Source organism: Sapajus apella, unplaced genomic scaffold, assembly GCF_009761245.1.
Source record: "Sapajus apella isolate SASKATOON/1434 unplaced genomic scaffold, GSC_monkey_1.0 scaffold77, whole genome shotgun sequence".
In the NCBI taxonomy this organism is placed as follows: Eukaryota; Metazoa; Chordata; class Mammalia; order Primates; family Cebidae; genus Sapajus; species Sapajus apella.
In genome coordinates this window covers 2,161,054-2,171,245 of record NW_022437017.1, presented here as the reverse complement: position 1 = coordinate 2,171,245, position 10,192 = coordinate 2,161,054, and the positions used below count along the sequence as shown (strand labels likewise).

Here is a 10,192-nt window from a genome sequence, read left to right as displayed (position 1 = left end):
TACTGACACAAACACATTGATCAATGGAAGAGAACAGAGAACCTAAATATAAATCTACACATTTACAGACAGCTCATTTTCAACAAGGGCACCAAAAGCATACAATGGGAAAAGAACAGTCTTCTTTTCTTTGAGCTAGAGTCTCACTCTGTCACCCAGGCTGGAATACAGTGGCACAATCTCGACTCACTCTAACCTCCACCTCCCAGGTACAAGCAATTCACCTGCCTCAGCCTCCCGAGTACCTGGGTTTACAGGCGTGTGCCACCACACCCCCCTGATTTTTTTTGTATATTAGTAGAGACGGAGTTTCACCATATTAGCCAGACTGGTCTCGAACTCCTGACCTTGTGACTCGCCGGCCTCAGCCTCCCAAAGTGCTGAGATTACAGAGGTGGGCCACCACACCTGGCTCTAAGAACAGTTTTTTCAATAAATGGTGCTGGGAAAGCTGAATAACCATATGCAGAATGAAACCAGATGCCATCTCTCAGCATAAACAAATATGAAGTCAAAACAGATTAAAGACTCATATCTAACACCTGAAACTATAAAACTACCAGAGGAAGGCACTGAGGAAACAATCCAGGACACTGGCCTGGGTAAAGATTTTTCCGTTAAGACCTCAGTAGCACAGGCAACAAGAGCAAAAATAAACACATGAGATTACATCAAGCTAAAAGGATTCTCCACAGCAAAAGAAACAAACAACAAAGTGAAGAGGTAATCTACAGTATGGGGGAAAATATTTACAAACTATCCAGCATTAATAATCAGAATATATAAGGAATTCGACCTGATAGAAAAAAAAAAAAAAAAATCAGCAAAAGGTCAGAATAGATGTCAAAAAAAGACAGCAATGGCCAACAGGTTACTACACAAAGTAGACATTTCATGACATTATTATTTTTTATTTAAGTGAAATACTAGTACTGTGGTTTTAGTATGACAATACCTTTTTTTTTTAGGAGATGCATTATCAAGTATTTAAAGGTCAAGTATCACATGTGCAATTTATTCTCAATTTACACTTAAATTGTGCACCTTAAACTATATTCATGTAAGGAGAAAGAAAAGCACAATGCTAACAATAAATAAATCTACTAGACTGGGTGTGTTAGATGTTCAAGTTTTCCTTAGAATCAAAATTTTCAAAAAAAAAGTAAAAAAACTACACTTAGTCCAAACATGCTGTTAATAATAATAAATTCTTTAAATACTTTATTACATTGATGCTAGGATAATATACTGATAATAAAAAATAATTCTACTATCAGTGTAATAAAGTCTCCATCCTTTCTTCCTGAAGGCCCATTTTGAAGCTCTGTGAGGAAGTACAGACCTAGGAACTTCAGATGAAGAGAACACCTGAGTATTATTGCCTTTTTTTCTTTCTTTTCTTTTTTTGAGACAGAGTTTCACTCTTGTCACCCAGGCTGGAGTGCAGTCGTGGGATCTGGGCTCACTGTAACATCTGCCTCTCCAGTTGAAGAGATTCTCCTGTCTCGGCCTCCAAAGTAGCGGTGTAAGATACAATCTAGTTCTCTGAATTTCTCTTCAAAAGTTCACCCAGGCGGAGCACGGTGGCTCACACCTGTAATCCCAGCACTTTGGGAGGCTAAGGCGGGTGAATCACTAGGTCAGGAGTTCGAGACCAGCCTGGCCAACATGGCGAAACACCATCTCTACTAAAAATGCAAAGAATTAGCTGGGTGTGGTGCCGAGCACCTGTAATCCCAGCTACTCGGGGGGTTGAGGCAGGAGAATCGCTTGAACCCAAAACGTGGAGGTTGTAGTGAGCCAAGATTGTGCCACTGCATTCCAGCCCAGGTGACAGTGCGAGACTCCATCTTAAAAAAAAAAAAAAAAGGCCGGGCGCGGTGGCTCAAGCCTGTAATCCCAGCACTTTGGGAGGCCGAGGCGGGTGGATCACGAGGTCAAGAGATCAAGACCATCCTGGTCAACATGGTGAAACCCCGTCTCTACTAAAACTACAAAAAATTAGCTGGGCATGGTGGCGCGTGCCTGTAATCCCAGCTACTCAGGAGGCTGAGGCAGGAGAATTGCCTGAACCCGGGAGGCGGAGGTTGCGGTGAGCCGAGATCGCGCCATTGCACTCCAGCCTGGGTAACAAGAGCGAAACTCCGTCTCAAAAAAAAAAAAAAAAAAAAAAAAAGTTGAGCCAGTTAACTTCCCTGTTCTTTGTTCTCAAGCTCAACTTTCCTGTTCTCCATGCCTCCTTGCCTCCAGTTACTATAAAAAACCTTCCTGTCAGCTCTAATCAATAACACATCTGTTCCCTTGGCTGCCCACTCTGCACTTATTCCACCCTTCGAAACCACACGTCCCACCATTGTGACACACACATTCTCCTTCCCCTTCAAAACCGCATATCAGTGACTCACACATCTCCCTTCCCTTCCTTATTTGGGGAAAATATTCACAAACAGCCAATAGGGTCAGTTTACACTCTGCGGTTGGAACTCAACTCATGGAGGAGTGACACAGAGGTAGGGACCCTGCATTAGAGAAAAACCTCTGGCTGGACGTGGTGGCTCACTCCTGTAATCCCAGCACTTTGGGAGGCAGAGACAGGAGGATCACCGGAGTTTGAGACCAGCCTGACCAACAAAGAGAAACCCATCTCTACTAAAAATACAAAATTAGCTGGGGGTGGTGGTAGGCACCTGTAATCCCAGTTACTAGGGAGGCTACGGCAGGAGAACAGCTTGAACCCGGGAGGCGGAGATTGTGGCGAGCCAAGATCGCCATTGCACTCCAGCCCGGGCAACAGGAGCGAACCTCCGTCTCAAAAAAAAAAAAAAAAAGAAAAGAAGAAAAAGAGAGAGAGAGAAACGCCTTTGCCTCCCTTATAGGTGTGCTCACGCCACTGCTCTATCCGGGAGATGTGCCCTTCTATAGAAGTAAATTGCCTTGCTGAGAAAACTTTGCTTGAGTGCCCGTTTCACTTTACGGCACCCAGCATTTTTTTTTTTATCTCCAACAGCTGGGATTACAGGGGCCCACCACCACGCCCTGCTTTTCTTTTTCTGTTTTTGACAGTCTCGCTCTGTCACCAGGCTTGAGCGCAGTGGCACAATGACGGCTTACTGCAACCTCCTCCTCCTGGTCTCAAGCAATTCTCCTGCCTCAGCCTCCCAAGTAGCTGGGATTACAGACGTGCGCCACCACGACCAGCAAATTTTTGTATCTTCGTAGAGACAGTGTTTCACCACGTTGGTCAGGTTGGTCTCGAACTCCTGACCTAAGGTGAACCACCTGCCTCGGCCTCCCAAAGTACTGAGATTACAGGCATGAGCCACCGTGCCCAGCCTGCCTTTTAGTAGAAAGGCTTGTAGCTGGTAAAAACTGGAAAAAAAAATAAGGTTCAAGGAAATAAAAATTAAAAAGGTTTACAGTCTACACGTGTTCATATTTACATACAGAAATAGGTACAACCTGAAAAACTATGTTTTTTCAATTCGAATGTAATGTGTCAAAAATTTTGTTAACGACATCAAGACAACGCCAGATTCTCAGATGAGACATTTCCTGGCAAAGAAATAGAAATCTGAGCCCTCGGGCCGGGCGCGGTGGCTCAAGCCTGTAATCCCAGCACTTTGGGAGGCCGAGGCGGGTGGATCACGAGGTCAAGAGATCGAGACCATCCTGGTCAACATGGTGAAACCCCGTCTCTACTAAAAATACAAAAATTAGCTGGGCATGATGGTGCGTGCCTGTAGTCCCAGCTACTCGGGAGGCTGAGGCCGGAGAATTGCTTGAACCCAGGAGGCGGAGGTTGCGGTGAGCCGAGATCGCGCCATTGCACTCCAGCCTGGGCAACAACAGCAAAACTCCGTCTCAAAAAAAAAAAAGAAATCTGAGCCCTCTTGAAACCAGTTTTCTGCCAGTGCTCACAAGGAATACGCCGGAATCGCCAGGTTCCTGAGGCGGGAGGACGCGGGGCGGAGCCAACCTCACTAGAACAGCAAAAATCCTTTTCCTTTCGGAAGGAAAAAAAATCACCAAGGTTGCTTTCTAGGCTTTTGAAGACGGGAGCACAGCGGATGGAAGCATTCCAGAAAACACCCCGCGGAGGCGGGACAAACACACTTCCCGACCCGGCTCCTGACCGGGACCAACCGAGCGTGCGGCCTCTCGGAACTGGCTGCGCTGGGAGGACCGACAGCCCCTGGAGAAACTAGTGAAACGAGCCGGACCCGAGAGGCTCCTGGGCAATCGCGCCCGATCCTTCCTTTGCCGCCCCTCTGCTATTTCCCGGACCCCAAACAGGTGGAACTCACCACGGCAGAGACGTACCCCACCACTATTAAGGCGAAAGCGCACAGACCATGCGGAGCCAGCGCCGAAAAAGATGGCGGCGACGCGCTGACGTCACTTCCGCTCCGAGCTTCGTGCCGGGCGGGGCTCCTGGGCTGGAACTTCAGCCGCGTAGGACCCGCTAGAACACAGACATACTGCTTTTCTTCCTGATGGGTGCGGACGGGGCCTGTGTTTGGCTCAGGGAGGGGGATGCAGAAACAGTTCTAGAGAAAAAGGTGAAGTTAGAACCCGGCTTCTGGACGGAACTGTGGGCGAGGGGTCGGCGAGTAGTCGGGGGCGGTTTAGAGGTGACCCGGCCTAGCCCACGGTTCAGGTGGCCGGGCGGGCTGAAGGGCCAGATGGAGGATGGGATGCACGCCAGGGAATGCTCCTCCAAAGCTTTTCCCCGGAGGGCGCAGTGGCTCACGCTTGTAATTTCAGCACTTTGGTAAGTGTAAGGCAGGTGGATAGCTTGAGTCCAAGAGTTCGAGACCAGCCAAGGCAAAATAGCAATCTCTTTTCTTTTTCTTTTTTTTTTTTTTTTTCTCCTTCTTCTACTTTTGGAGACGGAGTTTCGCTCTTATTACCCAGGCTGGAGTGCAATGGCACGATCTCGGCTCACCGCAAACTCCACCTCCCGGGTTCAAGCCATTTTCCTGCCTTACCCTCCCGAGTAGCTGGGATTACAGGCATGCGCCACCACGCCTAGCTTGTTGTTTTTTGTTTTTGTTTTTTTTTTTCAGACGGAGTCTCCCTTTGTCGCCCAGGCTGGAGTGCAGTGGCGAGATCTCGGCTCATTACAACCTCCGCCTCCCTGCTTGAAGCGATTGTCCTGCTGCAGCCTCCTCAGTAGCTGGGTATATTACAGGTGTGTGCCACCATGCCCGGCTAAATTTTGTATGTTTCTTAGAGACGGGGGTTTCACCATATTGGCCAGGCTGGTCTCCATCTCCTGACCTCGTGATTTTGTGTGTGTGTGTGTGTGTGTGTGTGTGTGTAAAGCTTTTCTGTATGCCTCTCCTCATGTTCCTAGAGCCTTTTCTTGATTCTTCCATATTGATAAACCTGCCAGTGAATGGCATGGTCTATTTCTTCCATTCATTCAGGCTTTCAGTAGGCCTTTATTTCTTTGTTCGTTATTTTTCAGAACCTGCTGATTCCATTGCGTTTTCTTTTTTCTTTTCCGTTTCTTTTTTTCTTTTTTGAAATGGAGCCTCATCTGTCTACCAGGCTGGAGTGCAGTAGCGCAAGCTCAGCTCACAGCAACCTCTGTCTCCCAGGTTCACGCGATTCTCCTGCCTCGATCTCACGAGTAGCTGGGATTGCAGGTGCCAGCTACTATGCCCAGCTAATTTTTTTTTTTTTTTTTTTTGAGACGGAGTTTCGCTCTTGTTACCCAGGCTGGAGTGCAATGGTGTGCTCACTGCAACCTCCACCTCCTGGGTTCAGGCAATTCTCCTGCCTCAGCCTCCTGAGTAGCTGGGATTACAGGCACGTGCCACCATGCCTAGCTAATTTTTTGTATTTTTAGTAGAGACGGGGTTTCACCATGTTGACTAGGATGATCTCGATCTCTTGACCTCGTGATCCACCTGCCTCGGTCTCCCAAAGTGCTGGGATTACAGGTGTGAGCTACCGTGCCCGGCCCCCATCTAATTTTTTGTACTTTTTATTGTAGGGGGGAAACCCTGCAAGGGCCGTGGCAAGGGTCTGAAACCTCAGTCTGTTCCCATATAAATATTGATTTAGAAAAGAATTAGAAATGTAGGCACAGGGGCCGGGCGCGGTGGCTCAAGCCTGTAATCCCAGCACTTTGGGAGGGCGAGGCGGGTGGATCACGAGGTCAAGAGATCGAGACCATCCTGATCAACATGGTGAAACCCCGTCTCTACTAAAAATACAAAAAATTAGCTGGGCATGGTGGTGCGTGCCTGTAGTCCCAGCTACTCAGGAGGCTGAGGCAGGAGAATTGCTTGAACCCAAGAGGTGGAGGTTGCGGTGAGCCGAGATCGCGCCATTGCACTCCAGCCTGGGTAACAAGAGCGAAACTCCATCTCCAAAAAAAAAAAAAAAAAAAAAGAAATGTAGGCACATAGTTATTCCTTTATATAACCATATATAGTTTTTTAGTTACTTCTAATCATAAAGATATATACTCAATATAATCTTTAATTTTACTAATGACTATCGGGTTATGAAGCATGCAACTGAGGTGACACTGTAAACAAAGTGATCGTAAGGAAAGATGCTCTAAGCCCTCTGTCACACCCACATAAGGGCTGCTGGAGGGCGCCTCGGCTGTGTGGCAGCATCTGTTGTGAAAGTGCCTGCTGTTTAGCCAGCTAGGGAGGAGTTAGGAGAAAACTCCGCTTCTCCAAGCTCTTGTGGCAAGGCCTGACAGCTGTCAGGGAAGCCCACAGACATCTGCGAGCTACATCTGTGAGCTTAACTGTCTCTATGTGATGCTGTGCTTCAGTGGTCACATTCCATGTCTACTCTCACACCCTGCTTCTGCACCTGGTTTCTCTTTTTCTTAAAAGATAAAAATTAATAATAGTAGCATGATCTTAGTGTCCTTGATATTTCTAAGAAATATGCGAAGAGTACTGACGCATTAGCTTTTTCCTCGCCTTGGCTACTTGAAAGTCTTGGACCCCATATCTTCAAGACACGTGATTTACCTGACCCTATCACTGATCACCATTACTTCACCCTATGTTCCCTGCCCCCTGCTTTGTACTCAATACAAGAGTGTCCAGGCACTTGGGGCCACTGCAGGTCTGCGTACTTTGGTTGGCAGTGGACCCCCGAGCCCAAACTCTTCTTTTCTCTAGCTCTATGTCTTTTATTTCTACAGTTTCTTGTCTCAGCACCAACAGGAAGGGGCTCACACAACCCTATAGGGCTGGACCTTATATTTATAGAGATGGGGTTTCACCACGTTGGCCAGGCTGGTCTTGAACTACTGACCTTGTGATTCACCTGTCTCAGCCTCTGAAAGTGCTGGGATTATAGGCATGAGTCACTGTGCCTGGCCACATTTTCAATATAATAATATTTTCTATAAATCTTGATTTTTTTTTTTCTTCATCAAATACGTATTTCTGGCTGGGCACGGTGGCTCATGCCTGTAATTCCAGCACTCTGGGAGCCCAAGGTGGGAGGACCATTTGAGGCCAGGAGTTTGAGACCAGCCTGGGCAATACAGTAAGACACCCGGTGTATGAAAAAAATAAAATTAAAAAAAAAATTTTTTTTTTTTTTTCCCCGAGACGGAGTCTCACTCTGTCACCCAGGCTGGAGTGCAGTGGTGACATCTCAGCCCACTGCAACCTCTGCTCCTGGGTTTAGGCAATTCTTCTGCCTCAGCCTCCCGAGTAGCTAGGAATATAGGCGCACACCACCACACCTAGCTAATTTTTGTATTTTTAGTAGAGATGGGGTTTTACCATACTGTCCAGGCTGTATTGTCCAGGCTGTTCTCGAACTCGCGACCTCAAGTGATCCGCCCACCTCCGCCTCCCAAAGTGCTGGGATTACAGGCGTGAGCCACTGCACCTGGCCAAAAATAGGTATTTCTATTTGTTATTTTTCTGATCTTACCACATGGGCCAGGACCTCATTGTAAAATAGCAGTGATACCATTCTCCCCAGGTTTATACAGAATAATCCCAATAAATCCCAATAATCCCAATAAAAATACCAGAAGTTTTTTCTGGAGTTACATACATTCATACTAAAAGTTTATATGGAAGCACAAACATCTGCTAATAATCAAGAAAACAAAACGAGGCTGGGCGCGGTGGCTCAGGTCTGTAATCCCATCACTTTGGGAGGCTGAGGCGGGTGGATCACGAGGTCAGGAGATTAAGACCATCCTGGCCAACATGGTGAAACCCCATCTTAATAAAAATACAAAAATTAGCTGGGCGTGGTGGCATGTGGCTATAATCCCAGCTACTTGAGAGACTGAGGCAGAAGAACTACTTGAACCCAGGAGGCGGAGGTTGCAGTGAGCCAAGATTATTGCACTCGAACATGGTGACAGAAGGAAACTCCGTCTTGAAAGAAAGAGACAGAGAGAGAGAGAGAAAACAAAACCAACAATGAGCAACAGATATTAAAACACATACTATAGACAGTTTAAACACAAGGCAAAGAATTATTTTAAAATAAAAATAAAACATACTGGCCAGGTGCAGTGGCTCACACCTATAATCCCAGCAATTTGGGAGGCCAGGGTGGGCGGATCACAAGGTCAGAAGATCAAGACTATCCTGGCCAACATGGTGAAACCCCGTCTCTACTAAAAATACAAAAAATTAGCTGGGTATGGTGGCACATGCCTGTAATCCCAGCTACTCAGGAGGCTGAAGCAGGAGAATTGCCTGAGCCCAGGAGGCGGAGGTTGCGGTGAGCCGAGATCGCGCCATTGCACTCCAGCCTGGGTAACGAGTGAAACTCCGTCTCAAAAAAAATAAAATAAAACAAAACAAAAATAAAACAAATGCACTAAAAACAATTAGCAGTAACTGGGCAAAGTGGCTCAGGCCTGGAGTCTCAGCACTTTGAGAGGGTGAGGCAGGAGGACTGCTTGAGCCCAGGAGTTTGAGACCAGCCTGGGCAACATAGCAAGCCCCCATCTCTACAAAAAATTTAAAAATTGAAAAATGTAATTAGCCAAGATCCCGTCACTGCGTTCCAGTCTGGGAGACAGAGCAAGCCTCCATCCAAAAAAAAAAAAAAAAAAAAGAGAGAAAGAGAAAGAAAGGAGGGAATGAGGGAAGGAGGAAGGGAGGGAGGGAAGGAATTAGCAAACGAATTCCCAACCCCATGATAAGAAATGCCAGTGGCATCAACTCCAGGAATGTAAGGTTCACTCTGGCTGATTTGTATCAGATCTTGATTTTGTCATCTCAGGTCATAGTGGGAGATGCCGAGTCACTCTGTGACCACTGACAGAATGCGTTTTTTCTTGAGATAGTCTCGCTCTGTCACCAGGCTGGAATGAAGTGGCAACCTCAGCTCACAGCAACCTCCGCCTCCCAGGTTCAAGTGATTCTTCTGTGTCAACTTGGTGCATGCCACCACACCCAGCTAATTTTTGTATTTTTAGTAGAGATAGGGTTTCACCATGTTGGCCCGGATGGTCTCAATCTCTTGGCCTTGTGATCCTCACTCCTTGGCCTCCCAAAGTGCTGGGTTTACAGGCATGAGCCACTGCGCCCAGCCCAGAATTCTTTACTGCTAACACTAGTGGGCCTGTTTCTGGAGGCTCTCCCCATGTATCCTGCGGAATCACAGGTTAAGGCCGGGCGCAGTAGCTTGGCTTGTGTACAAAGGGGTATGTGTATCAGTTGGCCTTTAGTGTGTAATATACAGCCCCAAAACCTACTAGCTGAAAACAGCAGCTACTTAGCAGAAGCCTCTTGAGGATGTATTTGCAAACCTCAGTTCTGCTGGTTTCTACTGGTCAAAGCAAGTCACAAGACTGGCTCACATAAAAATGAGACAGATTCCACCTTCACATAGTAATCTCAAAAACTTGTGGCCATCTGTAAGCTACCACAAGGTGTCATTGGGCCTGTGTCAAGGGGTCTATTCCTTTTGCCACCAGATCTGTCTAGTGGCTTCTGTGACAATGCACTTCCTTCTGGGTCTCTCTGCAAGTGCAGTAAGTGTACATGAGGATCACTTTATTCAAACAGCCTAGTACACTTTGTTGGAAAGAAAAGGTATTAATGAACATTTAAATTTAAAATTGTAATGTTTTATGTTAGCAATAAAAATATACAAATTGGGCCAGGCGCGGTGGCTCACGCCTGTAATCCCAGCACTTTGGGAGGCCAAGGCGGGTGGATCACCTGAC

The 10,192-nt window shown here is 46.9% G+C and overlaps 1 protein-coding gene across 9 annotated transcripts in view; it reads right to left on the bottom strand.

Moving 5' to 3' along the window:
• LOC116532596 (zinc finger protein 561-like) overlaps positions 1-10,192 on the bottom strand; it is a 38,605-nt gene that overhangs the window by 12,026 nt on the left and 16,387 nt on the right. For 2 of the 9 annotated variants that reach the window (XM_032251875.1, XM_032251882.1), the window contains exons 1-2: positions 4,305-4,410; positions 3,919-4,003 (exon numbers count right to left, since the gene is read on the bottom strand). The exons of 2 other annotated variants lie outside the window; for them this stretch is intronic. The gene's annotated coding sequence lies outside the window, so the exon portion shown is untranslated. Of the gene's footprint in view, positions 1-2,687; positions 2,700-3,918; positions 4,004-4,304; positions 4,417-10,192 lie in introns of those variants that run through there. 5 more of the 9 variants (XM_032251876.1, XM_032251883.1, XM_032251877.1 and 2 more) reach the window with 5 other exon arrangements.